This window comes from Oryctolagus cuniculus, chromosome 8 (genome assembly GCF_051225735.1).
Source record: "Oryctolagus cuniculus isolate XC-2025 breed Fujian yellow rabbit chromosome 8, ASM5122573v1, whole genome shotgun sequence".
Taxonomy (NCBI): domain Eukaryota; kingdom Metazoa; phylum Chordata; class Mammalia; order Lagomorpha; family Leporidae; genus Oryctolagus; species Oryctolagus cuniculus.
The window spans coordinates 109694390-109709964 of record NC_142874.1 but is presented as its reverse complement, the minus strand read 5'-3'; the positions used below and the strand labels follow the sequence as shown (position 1 = coordinate 109709964).

The window sequence follows — 15575 nt, the reverse complement described above, 5'->3', positions numbered from 1 at the left end:
CTCTCTGCGTTTCAAATAAAGTAGGAATTGAGCCACAATGACAGTAAGCTGGTAAATAAGTGAATAAATAGAGAAAGGAAGGCTACTGCCTACAGTAGAGTTCTGAGTTCTGGAGTTGGAAAATCATCATTTTGTAGATAGGGGAAGTATTATAACAAAATCCAGGGGGAAATACTGATGAAGTGCAGGCTATCTCCATGGTTGCAAAGGGTCTCCCTATAAAAGCTTCAAGAGATAAAATCATGAATGTCCACTGGGAATTCCAACAGCAATATGAGGCAGGGGGTTACCATGTGCCTCCAGGAAGAACATGCTAAGGAGGTACATTATCTCTTATGTAGTACTTTGGCCAAGATTGATGAACTGAATCTAAGCATGACAAAATGTCAGAGAAATAAAAAATGTGGAATATTCTACATAATAAAAAGATAGAGGGCTATGGTCTTCAAAAAAGTGACTGTCATAAAAGATGAAGAAAGGCTATGAAAATATTCCAGATTAAAAGAGGCTTAAGAAAGACAGCTACTAACTGCAGTACTTACTGTGGATCCTGTACTGAATAAGGGTGGGAGAGTTAAGTATATTAGTGGATGAATGGAAAAACTGGAATGCATACTGTAGAGCAGATAAAAAATATAACACTGTTAAATTTACTGAAGTTGGTAACTGCTTTGATTACAAAAGATTATTTCTAAGAAAATACACATTGAAGCAAAGGAGAAATGGTTTACAGTTTATCCTCACTTGGTTCAGAAGAAAAACTAGCATGTATATGTGTGTGTCTATGTGAATGATAAAAAAATGCAAGAGAGCACAGGAACACGAAATGATAAAGCAGGGGGTCTTATGTTAATAATAATTGAATCTGGGTATTAGTGTGATGTTTGTATTCTTATATAGTATTTGTGCCTTCTCTCTAGGCTTGTAATTGTTTCCAGATAAAATATTTAAAACATGTAAAATGTCTATCTGCTATTGTTAAACTTATTTACAAAGAGCTTGATTCTTTGTCTGGAACCAGTTTGGAAAGATCATTTTTATAATATTTTCCTGTGTGTTGGTGTTGTGGCTCAACAAACCAGCCATTGTTGAATATGACAGCAGTTAAGGGAAAATAAATTGAGTCTTTCTGTGGGTGGTCAGAATCTAAAACCTAATTTTGGATTGAACTGTATGCTGATTGGTCTAAATTTACGGACATATTAGCTAAAGTGCCTGCTGAAGTCTTTGAGGTTTTTGTTATTATCACTTATCTTTTGAGAAAACTTTAGTAGAATTATTTTATTTATTTTTATTTTTATTATTATATTTATTTTATTATTTATAAAACCTAGTTGTTATACCTCAGCTATTTAGATTATCTTGGTTTTTTTATTTTTTAAATATTTATCTGTTTATTTATTTGATAGGCAGAGATACAGAGAGAGAAAGAGAAAGAAAGAGATCTTCCATCTGCTGATTCACTGCCCAAATGACCATAATGGCTGGGGCTGAGCCAGGCTGAAGCCAGGAGCCAGGAGCCTTCTTTGGGTTTCCCACATGGGTGCAGGGGCTCAAGGATTCGGGCCATCTTCCTCTGCTTTCTCGGGGGCATTATCAGGGAGATGGATTGGAAGTGGAGCAGCTGGACTCCAACCAGAGCCTATATGGAATGCTGGCACTGCAGGCAGAGGCTTAACCTTGTATGCCATGGTGCTGGCCCAGTTATCTTTTTTTTTTTTTTTTTTTTTTTAAGATTTATTTTATTTATTTGAAAGAGTTACAGAGAGAGGTAGAACCAGAGATACAGGTCTTCTGTTCGATGGTTCACTCCCCAGATGGCCACAACGGCTGGAACTGCATCAATCCAAAGCCAGGAGCCAGGAGCTTCTTCCAGGTCTCCCATGTGGGTGCAGGGGTCTAAGGACATGGGCCATCTTCTACTGCTTTCCCAGGCCATAACAGAGAGCTGGATCAGAAGAGGAGCAGTCGGGAACCAGTGGCGGCCATATGGGATGCTGGCACTTCAGGCCAGGACTTTAACCCACTGCGCCACAGTGCTAGCCCCAAGCCCAGTTATCTTGTTACATATCAACTCAGAAAACTTTCCATTTTTAGAACTGAGAGTAATTAATTATTCATCTGTACGTTGAGAAAACATTGAAAGCCTACTATGTGCCAGACCCTTTTCTAGGCATTGAAGATGTAGCACCAGACAAATCTCTGCATGATTTTTTTTTAAAGATTTATTTATTTATTTGAAAGGCAGAGTTATAGAGAAGCAGAAGCAGAAAGAGAGGTCTTCCATCTGCTGGCTCAATCCCCAGATGGCTACAATGGCTGGAGCTGAGCCGATCCGAAGCCAGGAGCTTCTTCCAGCTCTCCCATGCAGGTGCAGGGGCCCAAGGACTTGGGCCATTTTCCACTGGTTTCCCAGGCCATAGCAGAGAGCTGGGTTGGAAGTGGAGCAGACGGGACTGGACCCGGCACCCATATGGGATGCCAGCACTGCAGGCAGCGGCTTTACCCACTACACCACAGCACTGGCCCTGTCTGCATGGATTTTATGTTTTATGGGAAGACATAGACACACATGAATTGAAGTAAATAGGTGAATGGTAGTTGGTAACAGTGGAAAAAAGGAAGGAGATTAAAGAATTCTGGGAGCAGACTTGTTGCCATTTATTCACTTTTAAATTTATTTATTTGAAAGGCAGAGATAGGAACAGAGAGAGATAGGTCTCCCATCTAGGGCTGGAGTTGGCCAAAGACGAGACAGGAATTTGATCTGGGTCTCCCATGTAGCAGGGATCCAGGGATTTGAGTCTTTGTCAGGGTGCAAGTTAACATCAAACTGTTATCAAGAGCAGATCAGGGACTTGAACCCAGCACTTGAGCCCTGATATGGGATATGAGTGTCCCAAGCAGTGGCTTAACTTTTGCACCAAATCCCTACCCCTGTTGCCATTTTCAATGCAGTGGTTAGGAAACATTACCCAGGAGACATTGGAGCAAAGATCTGAAGATGGGGTGGGTGGTGTGTATAGAGACAGTCATCTTTTGGAAAAACATGTAGACAGAATAATAAGTATAAAGGCCCTAAGGCAGGTTCGTTCCTGACCTGTTAAAGAAATAGCAAGGAGGTTAGTAGGAAATGGGCCAAATTTGTAAGTTCTTTTATGATGTGTAAAAGAAATTGGCTTTTACTCTGAGATGGGAAGCCTTTGGGAGAATTTGAGAACAGTTGACACATGATATGATTTACATAAGGATGTCCGGTTCACTGGCTGTTTTGGTGAGAAGGGACCGAAGTAGGGTAAGGGAAGATGTTGAGGCCAGTTAACATTGACTCTGGTAAAAATCCAAGTGAGAGATAATACAGATTTTTATCAGAACATAAATGATAGATTCTGGCTATGTTTTATGGAGTCAGTGCCAAGAAAGAGCAAGAGCTTGAACATTAGATGTTAGGTGGAAGGAGAACTAACAAAGGAGGCTGAGGAGGAGTGGCCAGTGAGATAGATGCAATCCTTGGAGTTCTGGGAGCCTTACTGGTAAAGGGAATAATTAGTCTTGACTAATGCAGTAGGTAGATCACCAAAGACAAGAACTGGGTGGACAGGCTAAGTTTCAGTGGTGTGGTGTGGTGTGGAGTAAAAGTCTAACTGGAGTATGCTTACTTTGAATGGAAGTGTACTTTGTGACCTTTTGCAGAAAAGAAATGAGATGCTGGCCATCATCTCTAGAGGGGTGTGTTGAGTTAAAAGGTTTCTGTTGTTTGTTTTCTATTGATTGGAGATGTATCTGCCAATGTTTTTGTTTATTGGAAGGAAGAAATTGATGGAGAAAGAAGTGGGACTCTCTAGAGCAGTGCACTTGAATATGAGTGGGGACATAACATTTAGTGTCAAGGTGGAGGGGTTAGGCTTTGTTGTGATTCCTGAAATTCAAACAGAGTAAAAGGATACAGATTCAGGTGGATGGGTAAATGTCACGGAGATTCTGGAAAGTTCATTTCTGATTGCTTATATAAGAATCGAGTTTAGCAGATAGAGTGATTCAGGTTTTCTGTGGCTTTTAATTTTTTTTCCTGCGTGATTCTTTTCACCAGATGATCTGCCAGTATTCCTGGATGCCACAGAGGGCTGTAAAATCCTGGTTTAAATTATTTTTCAGAAAATTGTCATTTTGTTATTTAGTTTATTTACTATGTATATACACTTGGAGAGAAAGTCCTAAAAACCTTGGGGGACTATTTGAAAAAAAAAAAAAAATTGTTCTCATTGCCCTTTAAGTGAGAGTGTGATCAATTCAAAGACCCTTAGAACTCACCCAGCACGTTTCCAAGTTAAGTTTAAGAAAACCAACTCAAAGACATCGCGAGGCCAAGCAGGTGTAGCTAGTCATACATCCAAGTCTGCAATCCAAATCTCTGTGATGTTCCAATTTATATAGTTTAATTTTAAAATACAGTTATCATGTGTGTTTGTGTGTGTATGTGTATGTGTATACATTTAAACTCACCACTTCAACAACGAAATGGACTTATTCTAAATTGGAGATATGCAAAACATGAAATAAAAACATATTATGTCAGGGTAAAAATGAGTGCTTTCTAAATTGTAACCTAGGAAACCTTGATATCTGAAAACTAAATTATACTGCATATTGCAATTAAAATGCACTGAAATAATTTCAAAACATTTTCTTTTGATTGGATTTATATTAAAATGAAAGATTCTAAAGTTCGATTATGTAATATTTACAGTTTCTGATATCTAGATTGCATTTATATTCAAAGCTGGTTTGAGAGAAGCATTGGAATGCCGGCTTGCTGTTTCCAGTGGCCTGGCCGTTTGCTGTTCATGCCTCTGCTTCTCAATTTCCACATTGGTCTAATCCTGCTAGTTCAGAAGTGGGTAAGCCAAATAATCAGCACTGGAAATACACAAAATACACTGAAAATTTCTACAAAACAATAGGAGAAGGGTAAACTTAGGATGAAGGGCGTAAGATATAAATAGACATTTCCTCAGAAAGGAAACATGAATGAGCCAGTAAACATGAAGAAATGCTCAAACTCATTAGTCAATAAGAAGATGCAAATTAAATCCACAATTAAATGCCATTTTATAATCCAAACTAAGAAATGAATTACTATGAACTATGTGTTACTGATGGGGTTATAAGTTGCTAACCACACTTTGGGGAAAATAAAAAATTAGCATCACTATAAGAAATGGATTGTAGACATTCTCTTAAACTCCCATATATATGTGACTATTTAAGAGGAAACTTTGGAACATGTGGAACAGGAAATGTGTATCAGAACTTTCGTAACATAAATATTTATAATAGCAGAAGAAAATGTGAGGGAGGCATTTCATCTGCAGTAAAAGTGAACTACACTGGGGCCAACGCAGTGGACTAGTAAGTGAACCTCTGCCTGTGGCACTGACATCCCATATGGATGCTGGTTCTTGTGCTCTTCGAATCTCGGCTTCTCCGCTTCCAATCCAGCTCCCTGCTAGTGGCCTGGGAATGCAGTGGAAGGTGGTCCAAGTACTTGGGCCCTTTTATACCCACATGGGATATCCAGAAGAAGCTCCTGGATCCTGGCTTAGATCAGCCCAGCCATTTGGGGAGTGAACCGGAAGATGGAAGACCTTTCTCTTTGTCTCTCCCTCTCTCCCTCTGTTTATAACTCTGTCTCTCAAATAAATAAAATAGATGATGTCATAAATAAGAGTATCAATTGTTAAATCAACAACAGGAGTCACCGTGCACTTGCTCCCCATGTAGGATCTCTGTCCTTAATGTGTTGTACTATGCAAATTAACAGTAAAACTAATATTCAAACAGTACTTTATATTTTGTGTGTCTGTGTGGGTACAATCTGTTGAAATCTTTACTTAGTATATACTAAGTTGATCTTCTGTATATAAAGATAATTAAAAATGAGTCTTAATGAAGAATGGGATGGGAGAGGGAGTAGGAGATGGGATGGTTTGAGGGTGGGAGGGTGGTTATGGGGGTAAAAACCGCTATAATCCAATAAAAGCTTTCTAAAAAATCTTTAAAAAAAATTGAACTACACTACGTGCAACAGTATGGATAAATCGGTAGGATGACATTGAATGATAAAAATCAAATCTTATAAGACAGAGCTATTTGATACTATTTTCATGGAATTCAAAAATAAGCAAAATGGAATTATATACTTTTTTTAAAAAGCAAAATAATAATAAACACAAAATGTAGACTTCTAGTTATAGGCTGGAGGCAAAACAGAGAAGGTGCATGGAACAGAGGAGGAGCAAATCAGTAGAGTAATGTCAGTAACTTTTAGATTCTTGAATTGCATCATGGATACCTGGATCTTCATTGTATTGTTTTGCTTCAGATAAAAATATATTACAATTAATTGTTGTAAGTATCAGTTAATGTATTAAAAATAATGAAGTTATACTCTGAAGTCACAATTTAGGTGACATTTCCTGCCACTTGAATTCCCAACAGCTGTCAGTAGTTCATTAGATGTGTCTTAATTTTCTTTAGAAAATATTTTTGTTGGGGGAAGGGGTGCTGGTTCACTCTCCACATGCCAGCAACAGCCAGGCCTGCCTGGGCAGGCAGACTGAAGTCAGGAGCAAGGAACTCAATCCAGGACTTCCACGCAGGTAGAAAGGACTCAAGTACTTGAGCTGTCACCAACTGCCTCCCATGGTAAGCACTAGAAGGAAGCTGGAAGCAGAAGTGGAACTAAGATTTGAACCAGGCACTCTGATACAAGATGTAGGTATGCCAAATGGTATCTTTTTTTTTTTTTTTTTTTTTTTTTTTTTTTTTTTTTTACAGGCAGAGTTAGACAGAGAGAGACAGAGAGAAAGGTCTTCCTTTTTCCGTTGGTTCACCCCCCAAGTGACCGCTATGGCCGGTGCATTGCGGCCGGCGCGCTGTGCTGATCTAAAGCCAGGAGCCAGGTGCTTCCTCCTGGTTTCCCATGCGGGTGCTGGGCCCAAGGACCTGGGCCATCCTCCACTGCACTCCAGGGCCACAGCAGAGAGCTGGACTGGAAGAGGAGCAACCGGGACAGAATCTGGCCCCTCGACCGGGACTAGAACCTGGGGTGCCGGTGCCGCAGGTGGAGGATTAGCCTATTGAGCCGTGGCACCGGCCCCAAATGGTGTCTTAATAACTGTGCCAAACGCCTGCCCCAACATACATCTTATTTGAAAGCCTTCTGTCTCATTAAAGCCTTCTTTGTCTTTAAGCCTTGTCAGCTAGCTGACAAGTCACACAATTAAAACTTGTTGGATGAATAATTGGAACAGTGGTTTGAGGAAATAGCTTAGAATTTTTCTTAGGTACCACCCCAAGAGTTAGAGTTATTTAAAAAATACTTTTCCTTCCTCTTCCAGCTGGTTCCTAGAAAATAAGAGTCAGATAAGAAGTGAGATAGATGGCAAAATTAGGTTATTATTGAACATATTTTTGAATGATATTGATTGTACTTCTATATATGAAAGCAATGTTACTGATTTTTTGAACTATTATAATGATACCATTAGAGATATTAAAAAAAGTTGTATGACAAAACTAGTTGCTTTTCTAAACTAGAATGTTATTAAAGTTGAAGCTATTCTTAGGCCTAACATTTTTTTTAAAAGTTGATTGATTGATTGATTGATTTGAAAGGCAGAGTGACAGAGGGAGAGAGGATGAGACAGAGATATCTTCCATTAGTTGGTTTACTCCCTAAATGGCTGCAATAGCCTGGGCTGGGTCAGGCCAAAGCCAAGATCCAGGAACTCCATTGTGGTCTCCCAGATGGCAAGGGCCTGAGCTATTTTCCTCTGCCTTCCCAAGTGCATTAGCAGAGAGCTTGATTGGAAGTGGAGCAGCTGGGAATTGACTGTCACTCTGATATGGGATTCTTGTGTTTCAGGCAGTGGCCTAACTTGCTATACCATAATTCCAACCCCACACGTGGCATTTTAGAGTTAGAAGGCCCATGGGAAATGGTCCTAGCTCCTCATTTTTTTTTTTTTTTCAATAAAGGAGCTTTGGAATTGAGGATGTAATTGGCTTTGACCATAGAACGTTTTGAGAACAGAATTAAGAAATATCAGAACCACAGTGGGGACTTAGCCTAGTGGGGCCAGTGTTGTGTTGTGGTGCAGAGTTAAGCCACTGCCCGTGGTGCTGGCATCCAAATGGGCATCCAAATGTTCAGGTCCCAGCTGCTCCAATTCCAATCCAGCTTCCTGCTAATGCATTTGGGAAGGGAGCAGAGGATGGCCCAATACTTGGGCCCCCGCCACTCACGTTGGGAGACCTGGGTAAAATTCCAGACTCCTGGCTTCAGTCTACCCAACCCCAGCTGTTGTGGCCATTTGGGAACTGAACCAGAGAATGGAAGATCTCTCTCTATATCTCCCTCTTTCTCTGTCACCCTGCCTTTCAAATAAATAGCTAAAGTTCTTAACAAATAAAATAAAAAGATACTCCCTATATTAGAGTGCCTGAGTTTGCTTACTGGCTCTGGCTTGTTATTTCAGCTTCCCACCAATGCAGACCCTGGGAGGCAGTGGTGGCAGCTCAAATAATTGAGTTCCTGGCAGCCTTTGCCATCCCCTGAATTTCTTTATTCTGTTCTTGTGTTTTAAGATCTATTTGTTTACTTGAAAGGCAGTGTTACAGAGAGATCGAGCTACCATCTGCTGGGTCATTCTTTAAGTGGTTGCAACCACCAAGGCTGGGCCAGGCTGAAGCCAGGAGCCAGGAATTCCATCAGGGTCCCCAACGTGGGTAGCAGAGGTCTGAGCACTGGGTCCATCTTCTGTCATTTTCCCAGGCACATTAGGAGGGAGCTGGATCAGAAGTGGAGCATCTGGGACTTGAACTGGTGCCCACATGGGTTGCCACGAGACAGGCAGGTTAATCCCATTGTACTACAACGCTGGCCTCTGCTGTCAAACAAACAAAACTCAGCATCTGGATTGCATGATTCAGAGACTAATGTTTTCCAAAGATAAAAAAAGAAATATTTGAGTATCCCATATGAAGCATACTAAATAACCTAAGGCTAGAATATGACCTTTCCTTGAGGAAATACTTTTTTTTTTAAACAAATTTTAAACAAATTAAACAAATCAGTTGAGCTCTGGACCACATGTATCTTCAGATGCTTGACAAATACACCGGAGAAATAATTTGAGTTTTTTTTTTTTTTTCTCCTTCAAAAGAGGCAGTGTGATGTACAAATGAATACTGGACTGAAGTGGGAGGAGTTGGGTTCTGAACTTGCTTCTGCCACTGAATAACTGTTTTGTCATTGGCTGTTTGCAGATCTCCAGGTCTCAGTTTCCTCACTAGCAAAACGACAAAGCTGAACTAAATGGTCTACAGAGACCAACTGTAAATAATCTTACATGTGTCATGGATTTTTTAATAGCAAATTTTATCTATTTTAAAGTGTTGTTATGTGTTCTGTTATTAAGCCAGTGAGGAGGTAAGGAGAGAAGCAGTAGAAAATGAGCAACTGAGGATGCTGAGTCAGCTTATATGCTGAATATAAACTAGATTTTCCTTGTATTTCCTTCATCACAGGTCTAATACTTCTCCACAGCTGCTTCAGGAAGAAAGTGCCTGCCATTCCTATCGTTTCTGCACAGGTTCATGCCAGCACAGAACAGAGAACCAGGTCAGTTTCAGGCTTGTTTCATCTACTGAAAAGGGAGTCAGGTACAGAATTGTGATTGTCCTTGTTGTGTCATTTCATAGTAGCAAGACCACACTGAACTGTGGTCCCAAAGTTCTGGGTTTCCATCCTCTTTTACCTAAACTCGGGGTTTGGTGAGCTTGGACAAGCGACTTTTTAATCTTAGTTTTCTACATTATAAAATGTTGTATTAAAATAATTTTAAGACTTATTTATGTATTTGAAAGGAAGAGTTACAGAGAGAGAGATCGAGAGAGAGAGAGAGAGAGATCTTCTATCTGCTGATTCACTCCCCAAATGGCTTCAATGGCTGGAGCTGGACCAGGCTAAAGCCAGGAGCCAGCAGCCTTTTCCTGGTGTCACATATAGAGCGAGGGAACCTAAGGACTTGGGCTATCTTCCGCTGCTTTCCCAGATGCATTAGCAGGGAGCTAGATGTGAAGTGGAGCAGCTGAGACTCGAACCAGCCCCCATATGGGATACCGGCGTCAGGGGTGGTGGTTTTACCCATTATGCCACAGCACCACCCCCGTATTAGAATAAATTTTTTTGAAGATTTGTTTATTATTTGAAAGGCAGAGTTAGAGAGAGGCAGAGGCTGAGGCAGAGGCAGAGAAAGAATCTTCCATCTGCTGGTTCACTCCCCAGATGGCTATAATGGCCAGAGTGTGCCAATCCAAAGCCAGGAGCCAGGAGCTTCTTCCAGGTTTCCCACAAAAGTGTAGGGACCCAAGGACTTGGCCATCTTTTATTGCTTTCCCAGGCCTTATCAGAGAGCAGGATCAGAAGTGGAGTGGCCGGCACTTAACCAGCACCTATATGGGATACAGGAACTGCAGGCAGCAGCAGGATACAGGAACTGCACAGCACCAGCCCCAATATTAGAATAAATTATCTTCACCTTTTTTTTTTTTTTTATTTGAGAGGTAGAGTTACAGACAGTGAGAGGAAGAGACAGAGAGAAAGGTCTTCCTTCTGTTGGTTCTCTCCCCAAATGGCCAGAATGGTCAGAGCTGTGCCCATCCAAAGCCAGGAGCCAGGTGCCTCTTCCTGGTCTCCCATGTGGGTGCAGGGGCCCAAGACTTGGGCCATTCTCCACTGCCTTCCCACGCCACAGCAAAGAGCTGGATTGGAAGAGGAGCACCTGGGACTAGAACCAGCGCCCATATGGGATGCTGGTGCCTTAGGCGGAGGATTAACCTAGTGTGCCACGGTGCCGGCCCCAATTATCTTCACTTTCATTTCTGGCTTTGAAATCATTGTTACTTTTATTATAGGTACTCATATGTGATAGAATCATGTTTTCAAAGCACCATTTCTCCTTTTTCCGCCCTGGGAAAGTCTGATTATTTTTAAAACACAGGCTTTGTAACCTATTGCATTGTATGTGGTTCCTTTGAGAGACCAATTGAAGCAGTAGGCCATGTTATGAGCTGCTTGAGAGTACTATGACTACCCAGCTGCCTTAGTTCTAGTGTTTTACTTTGTTGCTATTGAAAATTCTGCTTTACATGGAGTTATTAGTCTTGCCCTAATGTACATCAGCTTTAGACAGGGTACAATTTTGAATATGTGAGTTCTCAACTGAGTGTAGGTGACTGAATTCAAATTAGCTTAACTAGAGAGGGGAAGTTATCAGACTTTTAGGAGAATCCCAGGAGACACCACAGGATCCCAGGACAAAAATGCAGCCTGGCTGCACAGTGAGAACCCAGGGCCCAGATGCAGTCTGGTTTCCCACAGGCTCTCAGCAGAGTGCCTTTCTTTGCATGTCTGCTGCATTCTTCTCTGTCTCTTTGGGAACTGACTGAATTCACATTTCTATGCTTTGTGATGGGAAGCGCGGTTGCCACTGCCTACCTTTCAGTCTCACAGTCCAGACTCCCAGAGAAAGGCTACCTCTTAAATCCCCAATCCCAGATTTTCCAGAACAGGCTGATTCTTTAGTCAGATGCTCCTGTTCAAGTTGTGGCTTAGACAGGAAGATTTTGAAACTTATGCATTGGCTGTCTTCATTTCAAAGCCTGTTCTCTACAAAGAATCTAGTAATACTTTTTCCAGGTATATTTGCATTTTAATTGGGATCATACCTGGAGCTAAATTATATTTCTCAAATTGCATACAGGTGAAACCTTCAGGCCCATTATATTAAAATATAACATAAATGCAAGGAAAGAATTAGAAATTGAAAGACAGGATGGTTTTAGGGTTCATGAAATGGAAAAAAATAACCCAACTTAGTGTAGTTAGAGGAGGGCAGAATATCCAATATCTATTTCTAAGGTAGCAGTATTAAACAGAATAGATGAAGCAAGCAAAGGATACGCTTTTTTATTTTACTTTTTGAGAAAGAAGATCACAACAAAGCAGAAAGTACCATAAGGTAATAGTCCCAGCTCAGCTACCTGCTGTGGTTTTGGATAGTTAACATGTCCTCTGTGCACTTCAGTGTGTTCAAAGTCTAGCATTCTGACTCACCACCTGTGTGACCCTAACTTCTGCACTCCTAGTTCTTTTTTTTTAAAGAAAGATTTATTTGTTTCAAAGTCAGAGAGAGAGAGACCTTCCACCTACTGGTTCAATCCCTAAGTGGCCACAATGGCCAAGACTGACCCAGGCTAGAACCAGGAGCCAGTAGCTTCATCCAGATCTTCTGTGGGTGGCAGGGGCCCAAACACTTGAGCTATCTTCTGTTGCTTTTCCCAGGCCATTATCAATGAGCTGGATCCAAAGTGGAATATCCAGGACCTGAACTGGTGCCCATATAGTGTGCTAGCCCAGACACTCATTTTTTCATCTTTGTTAGAATTGTATCTACAAATCACATCGGGTTTGTTAAAAACTAATTAAAAGTTAGAAGAAAACGTCATTGATAGTGGTGGTAGTGGTCCATAGGGTTGTTGTGACAATTCATGTATGTAGAGTGTTCAAACAGCATCATCATCAGTTTTTGAAATGAATTTATCTTATATGATTGCAAGGGTCCCAGCTCACTAAACATCTGTGGTTCTAAGGTGTTCTAATATGGACTGATACCTTTTTTCTGAGTAAAGACCTTGGGCATCTACTTGAGTCGCACAATGAGGCTAATATTAGTACTGTCAATAAAGATTAATTTGAAGTCTGTCATTGTGTTAGCTATCGATGGTCTATGCATTCGTTTATTGGGGTTGCTGTAACAAAGTATTAGAAACCTGGGTGCTTAAACCACAGAGATGTGCTCTCTCGCAATCTGGAGGCTGGAAGTCTGAAATCTGGGTATTGGCTGTGGGCTGGTCACCTCCTTCTTGAAGTCTGTGAGGGAAGGATTTTTTCCAGGCCTCTCTGCTGGGCTTTGATGGCCGTCTTTTCCCTCTATTTCTTCACATCATCCTCCCTCCACGCTCCCTCTGTGCCCAAATCCATCAGTCATACTGGATTAGGGCCCACCCTAGTGACTTCATTTTAACTTGATTTTCTCTCCAAGTGAGTAAAGATCTTCTCTCCAAGTAAGATCGCATTTGGAGGTACTAGGGGTTAGAAGTTAAACATATGAATTTGGCAGGCGTGGAGGCACAATTCAACCTTTAGCACTACATAGCAAGTTACCCCAGTGACCAGCAGCTTAAAACAAACATCTCAGTTTTTGTTGATTAGAAATCCGACTGCAGTTTAGCTGGGTCTCTTGGCTCAGGGTCTCTACCAAAGCTACACTCAACATGTGTGCTAGGGTAGGAATCGCATCTGAAAGTCCCGTGGGAGGATCTGCTTCCAGGTTGCCTGCATGGTTGTTGGCAACATTTAGTTCTTCACCGGGATTTGGCCTTGAATGGGCTGTTCACCTGAAGCCTGCCGAAGCTGCTTGCTCTACTGGGCTTTCCTGTGACACAGCTCAGGCTGAGGCAGAAGCTTCCATTAGAGTAAGCTCCAGAGAAGAGGGTAAGCAAGAAGAAAGGCCTTTTTTATTACAAAAACTTCTGGAAATGGATAGATTGATGACTAGATTTCAGGTTTTAGAGTCTATAAGAAAAATTGTGTGGGGCCAGTGTTGTGGCACGGTGGGATAAATCACCACTTAGCTGGTCCTACTTGTTCCACCTTTTTTCTTTTTTAAAAAGATTTGTTTATTTATTTGAAAGGCAGAGCCACAGAGAGGTGGAAGAAGAGAGAGAGGTCTTCCACCCTCTAGTTCACTGCCCAGATGGCCGCAACGGCCAGAACTGTGCTGATCCAAAGCCAGGAGTTTCTTCCAGGTCTGCCACACGGGTGTAGGGGCCCAAGAGCTTGGGCCATCTTCTACTGCTTTCCCAGGCCATAGCAGAGAGGTGGATCAGAAGTGGAGCAGCTGGGTCTTGAACCGGTGCCCATATGGGATGCTGGCATTGCAGGTGGCAGCTTTACCTGCTGTGCCACAGTGCTGGCCCCTGTTCCACTTCTGATCCAGCTTCCTGCTAATGTGCCTGGGAAGACAGCAGGTTATGGCTCAAGTTTTAGGACCCAGCCATCCACATGGCATGGAGTTTCTGGCTCCTCCATGGTATCCCTAGCTCCTGGCTTTGACCTGGCCCACCCCTGGATGTTGAAGCAATTTGAGGAGTGATCCAGTGGACGAAAGATCACTCTCCCCCAACCCCTTTCTGTTTCCCTATCCTCCTGTATCCGTTGCTCTGCCTGTCAAATGAATCTTTTGAAGAAATAGTGTTGTATATTTTATGGGTAAGAAAAATATGACTCAGGGGCTGGCGCCATGGCACACTAGGTTAATCCTCCGCCTGCAGCGCCAGCATCCCATATGGGTGCTGGTTCTAGTCCCAGTTGCTCCTCTTCCAATCCAGCTCTCTGCTTGTGGCCTGGGGAAGCAGTGGAAGATGGCCCAAGTGCTTGGGCCCCTGCACTCACGTGGGAGACCAGGAAGAGGCACCTGTCTCCTAGTTTCAGATCAGTGTAGCTCCGGCTGTTGTGGCCGTTTGGAGAGTGAACCAATGGAAGGAAGACCTTTCTCTCTGTCTCTGTCTCTCTCTCTCTCTCTCTCTCACTGTCTGTAACTCTACCTGTCAAATAAATAAACAAATAATCTTTTAAAAAAAGAAAAATATGACTCAGAAATGACAGTATAGAATATTCTTTCTTTTCTAAAAATATGTATCAGGAGAATTAAAAAAGTTCAGGGAAGGGGGCCAGTGCCATGGCTTACTTGGTTAATCCTCCGCCTGCGGTGCTGGCATCCCATATGGGCGCTGGTTCTATTCCCGGTTGTCCCTCTTCCAGTCCAGCTCTCTGCTGTGGCCTGGGAGTGCAGTTGAGGATGGCCCAAGTGCTTGGGCCCTGCACCCACATGGGAGACCAGGAGGAAGCACCTGGCTCCTGGCTTCGGATTGGCGTAGCGCTGGCCATAGCGGCCATATGGTGGGTGAACCAACGGAAGGAAGACCTGTCTCTCTGTCTCTCTCTCTCACTGTCTAACTCTGTCTGTCAAAAAAAAAAAAAAAAAAGAAAAAAAAAAGAAAAAAGAAAGTTCAGGGAAGAGATGCAAGAAAATATAAGTGGAGAAGCATAATTCAAGTGAAGTTTAAATTGCAAAATATAAACATTTTTGTAACTGGAAAAATTTTGGAAATAAGATAGCATCACTAAATAGAGTTTTAGGATTTTAAAATGTAATTATATTTTCCTTTATTTCAAAAAATGGTACTTAAAATTTAGGACTTAAAAACACATGCTAATTATTTTAATCACCATTTTATACCCTGTAGAACTTTTTCATTTTTTGCATACTTTTATTTAATGGGATAGAGCCTGGAGTTTCTATGCTCACATCATAGAATTGATTTTTGAGCTCTGACTATCCTTGGTTAGCACTTCAGTTTTATTTAGGGGACAAATTATGCCATCA

At 41.7% G+C, this 15575-nt stretch overlaps 1 protein-coding gene across 18 annotated transcripts in view; it reads left to right on the top strand.

Annotated features, from left to right (window-relative positions):
- WDFY3 (WD repeat and FYVE domain containing 3) overlaps positions 1-15575 on the top strand; it is a 307477-nt gene that overhangs the window by 25688 nt on the left and 266214 nt on the right. For 17 of the 18 annotated variants that reach the window (XM_089303127.1, XM_017347436.4, XM_017347435.4 and 14 more), the window contains exon 2: positions 9592-9685. The exons of the other annotated variant lie outside the window; for it this stretch is intronic. The gene's annotated coding sequence lies outside the window, so the exon portion shown is untranslated. The remainder of the gene's footprint in view (positions 1-9591; positions 9686-15575) is intronic. 18 annotated transcript variants of the gene reach the window in all.